At 35.9% G+C, this 16455-nt stretch overlaps 1 protein-coding gene and 1 long non-coding RNA gene across 4 annotated transcripts in view; one reads left to right on the top strand and one right to left on the bottom strand.

Annotated features, from left to right (window-relative positions):
• Positions 1 to 16455, top strand: part of LOC148913159 (uncharacterized) — a 54338-nt gene that overhangs the window by 28223 nt on the left and 9660 nt on the right. The gene's annotated exons all lie outside the window — the stretch shown is intronic.
• LOC116293024 (atrial natriuretic peptide receptor 2) overlaps positions 1 to 16455 on the bottom strand; it is a 42233-nt gene that overhangs the window by 24264 nt on the left and 1514 nt on the right. The window contains exon 1 of one of the 2 annotated variants that reach the window (XM_031700408.2): positions 7429 to 7664. The exons of the other annotated variant lie outside the window; for it this stretch is intronic. The gene's annotated coding sequence lies outside the window, so the exon portion shown is untranslated. Of the gene's footprint in view, positions 1 to 7428; positions 7665 to 16455 lie in introns of those variants that run through there. 2 annotated transcript variants of the gene reach the window in all.

Genomic DNA, 16455 nt, shown 5'->3' with positions numbered 1-16455 from the left:
CCAAAGTCTGAAACAACTTCTGGGCTGATCTAATTCAGGGCGGCTAATTCACAGATCAAGCCCTGAAACAACCTCTTTGTTGATCAAAGTCAGGACACTGCTAACTTACAGATCGAATTGGAATTTAGCTGGTTAGCTTTGCGGAGGGAAGAAACCAGAGAACCCGGAGAAAACGCCCTTTAATCAACGTAGGAATCTAACAAACTCTACTCACATGCGATGCTGAGTCCAGGAATTCTAGACTCAGAGATGAGAGGCGAGTACGCTTCGCTAAACCACCCTTGATAACCAATAATGAATAATACTTTTTAATCATTGAAAACTGAATAAAAAAAGATGAAACGAAATTGAACTGTATAAACCTATCACTCAAATTTAATGAATGTTAAAGGAAACAGGTTTCGAACTAGAAGTTTTGCTTCAAGATTTAGTGTCAATGCCAGTAAATAATTGCCAAGGTCATGGACTTCGATATACTTCAAGCAAATAACAATGACATTTCTTTTTTATTGCTTATTCAAATTTTCATATAGCCAAAAAGATTCCAATCAAATATAAAAAAACTTCATATTCCGGTGATGAATTCCAATTTGTCTAAGTGACTGTGATCAATTTAATTGACGTTGTTGTATTTCAGTGGACTGAACAAAGTTTATGAGGAGTATAGATGTTCTATGACTGCGAGAAGTAATGCAAGAGGGTGTAAATGGGGTTAAAGTTAACTGACAATTGGCCAAGAAAATAGTAGTCAACTGACAAATAACCTACAATTAGTAGTCGACAGTTAACTGATATTTCATTATTTTGGTTCATATTATGGCTAGCGCTCGTTAAGTTTGTATTACAGCTGACAGGCGGCCGAAAAAATAGTAGTTACCTGACAATTGGGTAACCCCATTGGCACCCTCATGCAATGATGGAGGAAATCCGAGTCCTCCAATGGCAATGATGAACACTCCGATATATGCCATGACTACCCAATAACAGGTCACGTGATAATTATCCGCCATATTGCACGGCAAACGTCTTTGGGTAATCATTTCATAATGCTAGTGCAGTTTGTCCCATGAATTTAGTCTCAAGCAAATTACTAAGTTGACTTCAATTTATTTCGCTACGAGCTCTAAAAATACTGACTTATAAATATGGCGGGAAGCAGAAAGCGATTCGTTAATGGTACTATAACCCTGGGCCTCACTTAGTATTAAATGCCCTCGACGCTTTCATTGTTGATCCTGCTCGATCTTTCTTAGTAGATATGTATTTTTGAAGCCGGGATTACTGAAAAGGTCCTCCAAGCACAGCGGTTATGTCTAATCATTATGTCGGTGCTCCAGGGATCGGTCTTGTTCGTTAGTTATCTTACACTATTCATTTATCTACAGCATGCTGATGGATATATATATATATATTTATATATACCTGTAATGAAGTATGAAGACAACAGCGGGGAAAACCGCGAATCAATTAAGGTAATGCAAGTAACATAAATGAAATCGATCGAATTGTTTTTCTTTTGTATTGCACATTTTTGAGGTCAAACATATGGAAACATTAGTGTACGTCTTATATATCATTCATCATACTCAATCAGTTACATTTGTCAAAGTTTACACTCCTAGCCGGATTAGAGTGCGATGTGACTTAACGCTTGAACTAATAATGTCTAATTTTAAACAACAATCATAATCAAAGAAAATGAACCACTCCCTTGAATACTGTGTCCATATAGTGCCCTGTTATGTCATGAAATGATTCGGAAATTACTCGATAATAATCTGATTTTCATCAGTTCCTCTATATGTCATTTATCGGAGTCCGTTATAAACATATTAATAATAATTGACTGGAATTACCGGGACATTCTTTCACACTACGGAAAGATGTGTTTGATATTCGTTTAATATTCGTTATCTTTGGTCTGAAGCGCAGCCTAAGGCAAATGTATTTTTAAAATGTTTTATCGGTGTTATTTTTCATGCCTTATATGGTGTTGTTAAGGTGGATGAAGGATTTATTGGTGGTAAAAGCCCTTATGAACTGCCTTTCTGCTACCAGCATCCCCCTACCCGCAGCCAACCCCCCCTCCCCTCCCTGCCCCTTAAAAAAAAACAAACAAACAAACAAAAAAACAGGTTGTTTCAGAGTTCAACTGATTAGTAGTGATTTACCAGTTTCCTGACTTAGGTCATCCCAGATAGGTTGTTTCAGTGTTTGATCTACATGTAAGTAAGCCGTGCCCTGCCGGACTTAGATCAGTCCAGAGGTTGTTTCAGTTTATTTTTATTTATTTATTTATCAGTTTGGCTAGATCAAGGATTTACTAATTGCATCAGTGAGAAACGTGCGATTTCTCACAATATACTTAATATTATTCTTTTTACTTTCACCCCCTTTTTATTGTGTCCGACTCAAAGTTGCCTTCTTTTTTAAGAAAAAAATAGCGCTGTCTTTTGCTGTAGTTAATTATTATAATAAATCGTTAATATCATTCTTGTTACGTTCACCCCCTATTTATTGTGTCCCACTCAAAGTTGCCTTCTTCTTAAGAAAAAGAAATAGCGCTCTCTTTTGCTGTAGTTAATTATTGTAATAAACCATTAATCGTTTATCTAGTGTATTTACATTTCTACATCATATGGACGTCATAGGGACGTAATCATAAGCAATTAGTCCTTTATAAGCTAGCTAAATCTGTGATCAAACTAGTCATTACTTAGCATCACTCTAATGAATTTTATCTGGTATTTCAGTTGTGTTTTCGCAGTTTTCTGCATTTACAAATCGCAATAAATTACAAATTAAAATCATCATTAATCAAAGTTTAAAGCCATGTCTCATGCAACAAAGTACCACTTCCTATTTTTTGGTGACGGTCAAGAATTTCAAGATCTGCCATTTATTTTATTTATATAGACGATTTCGTTATTCATTTCTTAGATCATATTACTGACATTGATGCTCTGAATTCTCTTATTCAAATAACAAGCTTGAATATTAGATCAAAAAGGCGTCTTACGTTTTTTGTCCCATTCATTTTTCATTCTCTAATCCTTTAAGAATTTGTTCTCTTTTGTTCATCCATCCATCCAGTTGAAGTTATTGAGACGATTTTCAGTTATTTTTCAAAAGTTTCATTAGAAGTTTTTTATCTATTTCCTTTCAAAAATTGATCTTGACAAAAATGTAAGCTGGATAACGATAATTTTTGCCTTAGGCTATTTAATAGTCACGTTTCTCAACTCGATCCCACATCACCTGGGGACTTAATTAAGAAAAATGAAAATCAAGAAAAGACAAAACACCCTTATCGAAAAGGGAAAACGAAAATGTCATCAAAACCCAAAAAGAAAGGAGTACGCTAAACTAAATAGCAAAATTGAAGCATTTTTAGAAACAATTCTAGATGAATTTTGTAAATTTCCAAAACACGGACCAACAACATCGTTTTACTAGTCATGTATAAAACTACTCACAGTAAATACCCTCCAACCATGAGCACTTAGTGAGGTTTTTTTCAGGTCAGTGACTTTTTAATGTTTGAAGCTGTGGCGGATTTAGGGGGGTTCATTGGGTGCAGATGAACCCCCCCCACCTCACCGGCTGGTACCTTGGATTTTTTATATTTTTTAAAATAAATAAATAAAAGTATGGTACTAACTCATGAGAGTTAATATGAAATGGGACTGGTGGATAGGATATCCTTATCAGGAGCGCCCCTAAGCCAGTGATGTGCCTCATGGAAAAAATGATGATGCAAGACAACGTTATTGTTGTGCCGAGATTTGCAAAAATGAACAAAAGTCCTGGATCCGCCACTGTGAAGACTCTCTGGAATAAAGCATTCAGTAAAAATTTACCGAGTAATCGAAATGAATCCTATATGATCTTATTTCCAATCGATGGGCTGAAGGTATTATTTACAGTATACAGTTTTTTTTAAATCGACAAAGAACTCGGAAGTTGTCGGCGGTTCGAGTTTCTCACTGTAAAATTAATGAAACTAAATACATAAATATTTAGTAGGAAATTTTTAAGGAAAAACTGTTACTACCGAGCAAAAATATCAGGATAATAACCGGAACTATGTGAAATAGAAACTATTGTGCATAAAAACAAAATATTATGAATTCAAACGTTGCCATGGTTACATGGCTTGTCATGTTAAAAGCCCCTCGAAGGCATTGTTACAAAATGTTGTTTATCTTACTATTTCCGTGACGCACAGCTCTCATGCATATATTTCGGTAACGGAATCGTGAAAATTTGCACAAAAATATCCCTGAAGAATTCACCATTTAAAAAGCATAGATTACATTTTACACGGGACATCTGATCCGCCTAAATTGCCCAAAGCATTAAAATTGCTCTAAATATGACGCACAGTTATGAAACCTGAAGCTTTATATGAAATATAATCGAGGTTCGCCTCAATGACGCCTCACTATTGCTTGCAATTATCTTTCTTATATCATTTAAAAATAATATTCTTTTTATGACGCGAAAGTTCCCGCCAATTCCACACAGACATTGATTAGTCTCAGAGTTAGGAGTGACGAGTTACGAGTGCGCGGGTTTTGGCGCGAAAGTTCCCTCCAAATCCATAGAAACCTTGATTAGTAGACTCTAGTACAGCGGCTTGTAAGAGTCCCACAGTTGGAATGACGGGTTACGAGTTCGCAAGTTTTGGCGCGAAATTTCCCTCCAAATCCATAGAAACCTTGATTAGTAGACTCTAGTACAGCGGCTTGTAAGAGTCCCACAGTTGGAATGACGGGTTACGAGTGCTCGAGTTTTGGCGCGAAGGCACGCCATGCACTGTAGAGCCACTATGAGTCCAAACACAGCTGAATTCTTCACTTGTCTAGACTGCTAACAATTTTACTTCTGTGAGTCCTCTAATAATTCTACTTAAACTTTATTGAAATAAATACTACAGAACCGAAAGTCCCCAAGTAATGCAAGGCCAAATATAGAGTGTGGTGGGAATCAGTTGATTGGTTGATTGGTCACCGTTAAAGCAAGTAACTTTACTCCGGTTTGGAATAACGAAAACGTTGATCAAGGTTGGTTGTCGTAGCCTACGTGCAGCCTGATAGCAGGTGTGATTAGCGACTGAGAACAACAAACTGCGTTTTGGTTTTAATCGAATGAGAAAAAGATTGTAGATTGTCAAGGTGAAATACTTGTCAAGCCAACAAGCGTGCTTTACTCCCGCTCTCCAACAGTGCACCGTTTGAAGGGTCAATTCAGATCTACTAATACTACTACACATATCAAACATTATTTGACAAGTATAAAGTCCAAGCAGCCCCGTAAAGCCCGTCAACATCAAACTAAACTAAACCCTCTTTCAGCTTTCGGTCAGTGAACGCACACACTATCGTCTTATCTTCACACACTTATATTTAAGCTGACTTGAATTGGAAGAACGAAATAAAGAGTGCGCCTGATAAGCGCAAGTCGAAATCATTTCAATTTAAACGGCAGTAGTTGATTAAGCTTCATTGACGATGTTTTGAGCGGCGCAAGCACATGGTGCGTATCACAGTGGTGTTCATAGTGAAAAATCGTGATTTACTATGATAATTAATCACTGTATTTACTATGTTCCTTGACATACGCCTCTGTCACCAGTAATATAACAACTTAGATTTCTATTTAAAAGCCTTCTGAAGTGTTTTTTTATTACTAATCACATTGTACTGTCGTCTTTCTTTATATTTTGGATCAGAACATGCAAGACAGTTCTCCTGCTGCCAGGAGTATTAGTGACGTTTTCTTGAGCAGAAAAAATCGAAGTGTAAGCTAAAACTTCTACTTTTTTTCCTTTAAGAAATAAGAATGCCAGCGTATTCTAAAAACAACAAAAATATAACCTACTGATTAATGCATGGCAAAATAAAGTCGGTAATTTCTCTCATCTTAGTCTAGTCTTTCATTTAGTTTCTAGTCTCATTATTCACTTCTATTTATTCTATTACCGTTGTCTTTTATACATTTCCATTTCTTCCGCATAGCGTTTCACGTTTTCATTTTCCTGTGTCTGTTGTTCCATTTATTCAATTCTTCCATATAATTTCTATTTTTTCATTACTCTAATGTTGATGTTATTGCCTTTTATACATTTCCATTTCTTCCGCATAAAGTTTCATGTTTTCATTTTCCTGTGTCTGTTGTTCCATTCTATTCTTTTTAATTTTTCATGGTCACTTTCATCTGTGTTGATGTTTAGTCCGCTGCCAAAGAGTATACAAAGAAACGAAGGCAAATAACTTATTTCCTTTCTCGTAGTTATTGATAACAACTGATATTACGAGAAATCTAGTGAATGAGCTAAACTCACTAAGGGGTCAATTCGGCAAAATAACAACTCCATCAAGGAATAAACGAGAAAACATATTTAAAGAATCTACAGTAATAGAACTAGATTAATCAAGCAGATCAGGGCACGATTGTATAAGGTTTTCAAGTTCAAAGCGGTGACGGTAGTTTCTCTTAACTACATTGGGTTTTATATGTTACTTTTAATTTTCGTCAAACCTCATAATATGGAAGCGGCTTAATAATAACTGTCCAGCTGTTTTGATTTCTTCTATTGCTATTCCTCATATTCATCACATTTTTTCTCGGCTGTTTTCTGTATTTAAACACGGCCTCTAGGCTGACAGCTCATATATATATATATTTTTATTTCAAAAAAAAAAAAAAAAAAAAAAAAAAAAAAAAAAAATCAAACCATTAAAAGGTTGAAAATAGCTTTTATGATTAGATCTTTAAGAAGAAATCGTTCTTTTGGCAAAAAAAACTTATGTAGTTGACTAGCGATAAGAACGACTTGGTGATTCAGATGGCTAAGAGATAGGCAAGCAAGCATACAGAGGAACCAAAGTCAAATCTTGAATAACATTACGGGTTACGAACAGCTAAGTTAAGCGTTCATCATCAACAAACTGATCCAACAATGAGAATGATATTTAAATACATATACATCACATTAAAATATATCATTATTTTAACTTACAGACAAAAAAGTCACGGAGGTAACCCAGGACGATCCCTTCTGAGAAATGGCCGTTTAACACACGCACTAAATCCGCCAAGATATGTCTTCCTGCATATGCATAAGTTATAACAAACCAAGCTAGTGAATTTTAAGTAGATTAGAAATGTTTGTGTCAAATCACTGATCAACTCGCTTTTCTCAAGTCGACTTATAAAGAATACGTCGTTTCGATTGTTATTCATAAAATGACCAATTTCGAATAAGCCCTTAAATAAACTATCATATGCTTTGAAAAAGCCCTATTTTTTGAGTTGCTTCTCAGACTTCAATATACAAATATAAATCTGGCGATATCGTTAGTTAAGTTTGAAAGGCGGCCTTTTCGTTAATGGAAAACGAACGAATTTTGTCTTCACATTTACCTTGATTCGGCAATTGGAAGGGTAGACGGTGCTGTCTCTACGGGAATTGCATCACCGGTATTACTGGTCGTTTCCGCGTGGATCACGGTTTCTGCCTTGTTTAGAAATGAACTACAAAGCAGTTAAAGAGTCAGTCGAATGCATTTGGCATCACGGTACTTGATTGATGTAACTAGGTAGCATGAAACGTCATACTCAAGGTATCTAGCGCTACAAATCCCTGTTAAACATCTGCTTTCGGCTGGAAAAAAACTCTTATTACGTAAAACTAGACTTCAATTACAACCCTCCTCACATAGAAAGATCTTGGCTTGGTGCGCCTAGTAATTATGCGATTGTACCCAATTATACGGCGTTCCTCAAGGCTCTAGATTGGCACCTGCCATTCAGCTCATTCTAAATAAAAATGGTACCTGACGATCATCAATACTCTAGTTCAGCCATTAATTTTTCGTTTGTTCTCGGCGAAAACCTTTAGGCCTTTTTGCTGACTTTGAAAACCTGTAATTCAACTGCCGACCGAGCCAATGATAAATGAGTTTTAATGTATTTAAAACCCCGTAGCTTGACTTTGTGGTAACTTATCTTCAGTTAGAGATAACCAAAACAAGGGATTTCCATAATATGTTAAATTTAGCATAAAATAGCTTCTGGCTATATTCAAAAGCAGAATCCGATTTGTTCATCTCTTTCCTTTAATTTACACAATAATAATCGAATAACTGATATCTACAGGCTTAGATCCGAATCTCTCCTAAAAAATAATAACCAAATCAGGAAGACAGGTTGAAATTATAGTATGTCCAAACGGCTATGAACAAAGATCAATTACTATAAACAAAACAATCCAAAACAGTTTAAGATGTAGTCGCTTTATAGAAAAGTCAGTTGTACAGCAGGAAGCGTGCCCTGTAGCTTCTGTACTGTTTGAAGTTTGCTTCTTAATTATGCTCTTTCTAACACTTTACTATATTGCCTTCCCTGAAAAGCCGATAAGATGTTTTATGTGAGCGAAACATTATTTATGTTGATTTCCTACACAAGAACTAACTTCTAATTTGTTAATGAAGTACTGAATTGACGCTGTAATGCATAATGCACCTAAATCTTGGCACACACACAAACATATAAATGTATTAAAATAAATAGACATATATGTATGTATAAATATAAATACATATGTACATATATTGTTTCCCGCCAGAAAATGATAAGCTTCTTAATGGATTAACTTAATCACCAAATTTGTCTAATTAGTTAAGATCTAGTAGCTTCTTTTCTTAGAAAGAGTATTGCAAAGGACCCTTAACGATTATAGATCGCTGCTGAAATGAAATTCGAGAGAGGTCTGTTTATCAGCATTAAAATTCTTTATTCGCTTTTCTAATTGGCATAGTTAGTAGGTTCTCTCGGCAAAGTCAGGTAAAAGGGTTAAAAGGGTGTGCATTGATTCCAAGTGAAGCACAAGTGTTACAAGCGTTTGTTTTTCACATTGAGCAATACTGGGGGGGAGGGGGGGGGATGTTGTCAAAACACGATATGCCTGCAATGAATGATGGGTAATGGCGCCAGACATGCTGAATATATTGATTTAACAAGTCCATGCTCTAAAACAGATAATTTAATAAACTTTAAGGATCTAAACAACAAAACAAAAACAGATGGCCAAGACTTCGAATAAAAATTATCATTCAACGACGGACTTCGGAACAAGTGTTGTTTTTCATCCTTTCGAGAATTTCCATGATTTAATGTCTTTCCGAATGAAAATAACGACTCATGTTTTAGCCATTCGTATCTAAGATGTCTGAGTATCGCAGGTCGGTCTGTCAACATCGATTAGCTAAAGTACTACTACTCAGTACAGGTGATATATATCTCTGCCATTATGGAGCATTGTTAAGATATCGGGAAAAAGATTATACAAGGAAAAGGTCAATAGCAACACGATTAGTGATGGCGTACCTAATGTGACGCCTGCCTGGAAGTACAATATAAGGATAATTAGGAGCTTTTATCAGCATCAAGAATATTGAATCTTGTGTTTTGTTCTATAGGTTATTCATCACTCACTGCGCTCTGTAACAAATCCTGCGCGCGGTTAGTGGCTGTTAGTCTGGCATGTACTACTGATCATGACAAGGCGTCTTGTTTAAGCTTCAAGAATCGTATTTATTAAAATATCACGGCTAATAATAGCTCTTGGCCTACTCAAACTAAACAGTTGTAATCTTTACAAATTCCTTCAAAAATTGCCGGTTAGTGACGACAATGAGCCTCAGCACATGAGCCTCAGTCTTGTTATCACTAATGGCGTCACATTGGGTCCATAATTTTGACAAAATCTGCTAGTTTTGATTGTCAATTCTTTTCTCTTTACTATAGTGACTGGTTTTCTTGAAAGTACAGGAAATTACGGTTAACTAATAAAGTCGTGTGTCCGCAGTTATACATGCCCGCGATATGGCGGCGCCATGTTCTTGCATATGTCTTTTTCCCCTCGATAACAAAGAATCAGTGAATCAAAACTCTGGACGTGTTAGCTTTCACGAACGAAGCGACGTAAGCCATGTTGGAGGACAAAATAAACCAAGGAGAGATCCGGCTTTCGTTACTGAGATTATCCTCTATGGCGCCATGCATCATATAGCAAAGAATTGAACCAATAGATCCCTTGCATGTGACGTCAAAGGATCTCAATTTGGAGGACAACAACAACAAAAAAAGAATTTCATCTCCTGAGAAGTAGAAACCTATCGTTATGTCCTCCAAATGGAGCTGCATTCCGACCTACTGCAAGGGGTATATACTCTGAACGTGTAAGCTTTCACAATAAAACGGAGGGATGCAAGACATGGCCGCCATAGTGGATGAAATCAGTTATCATCCAAGATGGCGGCTACCTTCGACATCGTGTGTAAGTCAATATTTGAAGTCAATATTTCATTCAAAAAGTTGCTCAAGACGAATTTACAATATAACGAAGAAAACATTCATTATATTCATACTAGAGAAAGACAGAAGTTTCTACTTAAAACAAGTTGGTTATAAATGATGATTTTGTGAAAAAAAAACTTGGTAAGTTTAGCCGGGAAAAACAGTTGTACAAAATTGAAATGCTTGAATTGCTCACGGTCACCACCAGTGATAGCCACAACCATGTTGATCGAAACTTTCATCTAGATTTTGATTTAATAGTATTTAAATTGTAATAATGAAGTTGAAGTGTTTCCATATTCGATTGCGGGAAACTGGCAAGTCTAACTGTCTGCCGGAGCTCACTTGTCTGAAAACCATCTTTTAGTTGTCTTGTTGGTAGAAATCTCAATTCTATTAAGGAGCTCAGTTCTTGTTCTTCTTTGTCCCCCCATCCCATTCATTTGTTTCTTCGCTTTTTCCCCCTTTTTTGTTTAATTTTATTGAAGCAAAGTGTTAAATCAATTAATTGATTCGTGAGTATCAGGACTTTTCCTTGAATCCTTATCAAGAGTATATACATGAACGATGCTTTTCTTAAAACCGTCTAAAGTGCTCCACTTAGGTTACCGGCGTTCGTTCTACGATCTCAAATACAAAACCTTCAAAATAGACCATTATGTCACAACAAACCAAAACCTCATTTAATAACCCTTAGAAAATAAGTGAAATCGTGACACATTTGTAATCATCCCTGATAACACATGTCAGCCTTTGCTTCTTTTATGTTTGATTTTGAGTATGTCGATAAGCTACATCTATTTTACGCTTGTCATAGTTGAAAAACGAGAAGACGTAGGATAAAACCTGGTAATCGCGGCGCAAGTATGAGAACTAACTATCGAATTGTTAAGATCTTGTTTTAGCTTTTGTGCTTGTTTTTTGTTCTTTTTTTGTTGTTGTTGTTTTTGTATTCGCAGGCGGCTTCTTTCGAGTGAAAGTCAGAATAAAAATAGCAAGTCCCTTAAAAATTAACTCTAGAGTTTGCATAAACGAGCTAAAATAAAGAAAAACCCGATCGATTTCATGATGATCGATTTCTAAGTGTCAGTTAGCAATGGTAATGATGACGTTGACAGCGAGGATGATGTGTTGATGATGATGATGACGTTGACAATGATGATGATGTTGCCTATGATGATGACGACGTCAGTTAACAACGGTAATGACGTTGATAGCGAGGATGATAGTGATGATATTGATAGTGAGGATTTTGATCAAATTGATACAATATACGATACAACTTCATTTAAAGAGAGTGACGTTGATTATGAAGCAATAAAAGCACTACTTGCCTTGTTACCTTGACAAAAAATTACTCTCTTCGTTTGTTTTCTTTTGTTATGTCATCCAACATGGCGGACATCTCTCGTCGTTTCTTTCTTTTTGCAATGACGGGTTTCACCCGATGAAATAAATCGATATTTATGTAATCCCTATTCCATACTCAGGCTTCGCGTCTCAGTTCAAATAAGGAACGTACTGACAAGTCATTATAAGCTTGGATTGCAGAGGCCCACGCTGTATTAAAGCCATCTCAAGATTGTCATAAAAGCACGTAATAGTTATTTCAGTTTAAGTTAATGTAATTAATGTAGTTTTAATAGCTGATGAATGAGAGTTATTGGAATAGAAATGGCCTTGGCTCTAAGGAGAAGGCTTGATCACCTTACAGTCATTAATACATCTATTGACGGGAATTTCAAATCTAAGTCACGTTCCATGTTATATTAAAGCTGGAACCGTGATGAATATAATTGACGATATTGTAAGCATCTATATTGGTCGAATGACATTTTTAAAAAACAGAGCATATTCTCGCAATCTGATTGGCTGACAGCTATGATCAGTAAGAGGACAGACACATAGTATTACTAGTAGGTAGTCCTAGTGAATTCTAGAAGGTTCTTATTAACTCATCCATCTTATGATCCCAGCATAAAGTAATGAGTCCATTCCAATCCTGATCTTTAGAACTGTGGTAACTTTACAGAGTTGACAACAGATTCGTATGACCTGAATGAATCAAAATATTCACCTCCTCTTTTACTAGACTTGATTATTTAGTTTCTAATTTTATTCAAAATACTGCTATTGTATCGTGAGTTACCTTAATTTCTGTATGTTGTCGGTTCTGGAAGAACTACACATCAGTCTACGAAATTTGAATGCCAGCGGTCTATCTCATCGGAGTATGAGCAGTTCTTAGTAGACTACCGCTGTGGAATCTTGTGACAAGTTTCTGAGCTAAAAAAAGTAAAGTCTTAAGTTTTGCAAAATGGCGGGAAAACATCACGTGACCGTTCCGTGCATTTCGCCAATTCAGTGGAGAAATCTTACCTTGAGGTCACGATAAGGGTATTTATATACATCTCTTTTGCTTTTTCTATTAATCGAGCCTTCGTCTTTCTCGACAACCAAAAGGCTTTCTAATATCCGATGATGAGATTTGAACAGGAAATGAAATTCTCTTGAACAATAGAGCAAATCTTGAAATTCACTCACATAAGCTGCAGTAGATCTTAAGGAAACATTTCAAAATTACTCTGACATTCCATCAGTTTTTCTAGAAGGCCGGCAGCACAAAAAGCTACAACACAAGGCATTGGCGTTTAATCAAAAGTGACCATGATTATTTTATACGTTTCTGAAACGTTTTTCTATGCGTTTCATTTTTCATTTCCGTTCCAGCCTCGAGGGAGCCGGAGGTGGTGATAATAATAACGAAAATAGGAAATCCACCTTGTTTTCACGAAATAATTGATACATTTTCACTTTATCACGCAAAACCGAGATTTTTCTCTATCGATATAATGCAGCGATGGTTCTTCAAACCCTAAGGAAGCAGGTTTATAAGCATTTATTTATAGTATATTTGTCTATCCTGTTTATTTTAGATATTTACTTTAGAACAGATTTGAAATCAGTGCAAGACATAGGAAGCCTAAGCTTTGTAACTTTGTATCTGTTACATATGAAGCAATGTGTTGGAGTACCGCTAGTTATGCTCGTAGCGGTTTCAGTTAAACGACTCCTTGAGCCATTTTTTAATTTTTCTGCTTCTTCATATCAAAAATAGCAACAATACGCTATCGTGACAGCAAACGACAAGAAAGACGGAATGTTTTTCCAAACCAATAAACATACTAAAACTCAATTGAATACCTTGTCGAGTAAATGATAATAATAAGAACGTGTTTTTAATAACATTTCAAATTCAAATATGAAAAAAAAAAAATTTTTAATTTTATAAAAAAGAGTTTAAAAAAATTAGCTCATTAAAGCAGAAGTGAAATTACAAGAATCTCTGATCTGAGATGATTGATGGATGCTTATTATAGATAGATGCATATTAATTGTTAATCAATAGAACAATAACATTAATTTTGGAGGGCATATTGTTTATTTGTGGCCCGGGTAGAATCATTTGCAAATGTTGCTGCAAGGGTCACAAATGAACAATATGCCCTCCAAAAGTCATATTATTATCATTATCATCAATATACTAGGCCAAGTTAAGCAAATCTTCAAAGTTGCCGTACGAGATTTTTGGAGTTGAATCTTTGGCAGGCTGCAAACGTATTTGCAGCCCGCCAAAATCCATTATCGCCCGCTGGGCGTGCGTTTTCAAGAGGGCAGTCTGTTGTTTGGCATTGTATGTTGCTGATACATCTGTAATAGTAGCTAGCGTTTGAATGTCAGGAAACAGGCAGCATATCATAGAATAATTCTGTTTGCGTTATCGAGGAAAAAAACAGGACATAATTTAATTGCGGGGTTTCTGTTGTTGCGACGCCGGACAAGCAAGTATCACTACAAAGATACAACTATTCACCCGCTCCGTTGATTTGAGTTAATCTATCTTAAGTATTGACAGGGCCGTAGCAAGTTAGGGGGTCTAAAAAAGTTCGACTAAAAAGACTAAAAATTTTGCTTTTATTTGTAAAAAAATTAATTTCTAATTTCTATTGATTTGATAGTTTATGAATATTAGTTTTTTGAATATGATGGCAAGTCAGTGTTTTACACTTCGATTTAGGCACCCAAATTTCATTAATTCATACGGGATTCCTGTGGATATGGCGGGAAACTTTAAACATGAAACGCGCACGCGTCTGTATTGGCGGGAAAATAGTACATTGCCCGACACGAGTAAAAAACGTCTGCGCATGGTATGAATCCGTATGCAAATTAGTCAAAACATAAGTAAATTTGACTTTCAAACATGCCTGATAAATTGGACTTCACAAAATGCCAAAACTTAGTGTCCATGCTTGAAACTTAAGGCTAATTCTTTCATATTGTGTTTGTTAAGACATTATCTTGATCTGACAAAAGTATACTCTCGAACTTTTTTGTATACTTGGAGAAAACAAACATTTATTTTCTCAGAAGAGATAACTAGCTAAAAACTAGTGTGAGCTGCGTCGGTGTTTCTAATGAAACAGTAATGATAAAAGGGTAAATTATACACCGTGAAAAGATGAAAAAACTTACTTCATCAAAGTTTTTTCATCTTTTCACGGTGTATAATTTACCTTTTTATCATTACTGATTTATTTTCTCACTGAAACCCTTCAAAATTCTTAGAAACGTGCTGAAATGCACGCATGCGCAAACGTTTTTCTCTAGTGTCACATTGCCCTACTTGTTGTCGAGACCTTATTTATGTTACTGGGTACCGATAAAGAAAGAAAGAGAGGGAGAGGAAGTGAAGAGAAGAGAAATCAAAGAAAACGTACAACGAAAAATAATTAAGGGGGGAGGGGGGGGGTGAAAAAGAGACAGAGAACTGAAAAAAAAAAAAAACAAAAACAAAAAAAAACCCAAACGTTAGACTATCAAATCACGATATACATCAATAAATATAATTCTGACAGTTCTTGGTCGGCTAACATCGTTTCTCCACTTTCGGTCAGTAATCTAAAGCACTACCGGTTGTATACTACACACTATCATTGAGATCCAAAGTCAATGTACTGAAATCCGAATAAGTCAACATCCTTTACACTACACTAAGAACTTGTATATATTTCCAATTACTAAAACTCTAAATCCATTGGCTTCAAATAAACAGAAAAAGAGGTTCATTGAAACGAAAACGTATTTGAGCTGTGGCTATCTAACGGCGCCTGATGTCTCGAAGACCAATTTTAAAATTTCCTGTTTTTAAAATAAATAGAAATATTAATTAAGAGCAGCAAGGAAGAAAATTTATTATGAACAAATATACTAAACTTAACGCTATATATCGGCTATATATCGGCTATATATCGGTAGTCTTGCAGGTCTTGAAAGTCACTCCGGTGGGGGTGCCGCTTCAGCGAAGCAATCCCAAACACATTGATTTAGAAAAATATGTTGACGTTTTTGTCAAAACCGAAGAACGTGCTCTTAAGCGCTATGAGTAATTCTTGCTGTGATTACAAGGTTCAAGTAGTTTAATGATGTTTTGTAAATGAAGTCTGTGTGAATTGTGTTCCCAATTACTTATATAAGCTAAATGCTTTGACAATTAAATAAAGCTATCGTTATTATTATTTATTAGCTTGGTTTGAAACCAGCCATTTTGGGTGAAAGACTGTGCGATAGGGCACTCTAGCGCCTCACACCCCTTGGGTCTCGGCATCCTAAATTAAACTCGATATCACTGCACATGAGTAGAGTTTGTTAGGTCTCCCTTGATTCAAGATTTTTTCTCTAGTTTTCGTCCTCCTCAAAACGCCGCAAAACGCTAAATTTCAATTCGATTTATAAGATCATAGCCGTGCCCTTATTTAGATCAGCCCAGAGGTTGTTTCAGGGTTCGTTGAAATTTGAAGGTTGTCACGGATGGAGTCCAAAGGATCATGCATTTACAAAGAATGAGTGACGTTTGTGGCAAGTGCGCTTCCTTGTTTACAGAGACGGGGTTCCTGTACGGTCCTTGGATTCAATAACATATTTATAGTACAAAGACGACGGTATTTTCTTTGATTTCGATAAATAACCTCCGATTCTATTTATTTATTACAACCACCATGGATTTCCAATTACTGGATTCTTATGTTC

The sequence above is a fragment of the Actinia tenebrosa genome, unplaced genomic scaffold, assembly GCF_029948245.1.
Source record: "Actinia tenebrosa isolate PJP-AT-01 unplaced genomic scaffold, QUT_ActTen_1.0 PGA_scaffold0__85_contigs__length_37466705, whole genome shotgun sequence".
In the NCBI taxonomy this organism is placed as follows: Eukaryota; Metazoa; Cnidaria; class Anthozoa; order Actiniaria; family Actiniidae; genus Actinia; species Actinia tenebrosa.
The sequence above is the reverse complement of the archived record's forward strand: the minus strand, read 5'-3'. Positions and strand labels throughout refer to the sequence as shown.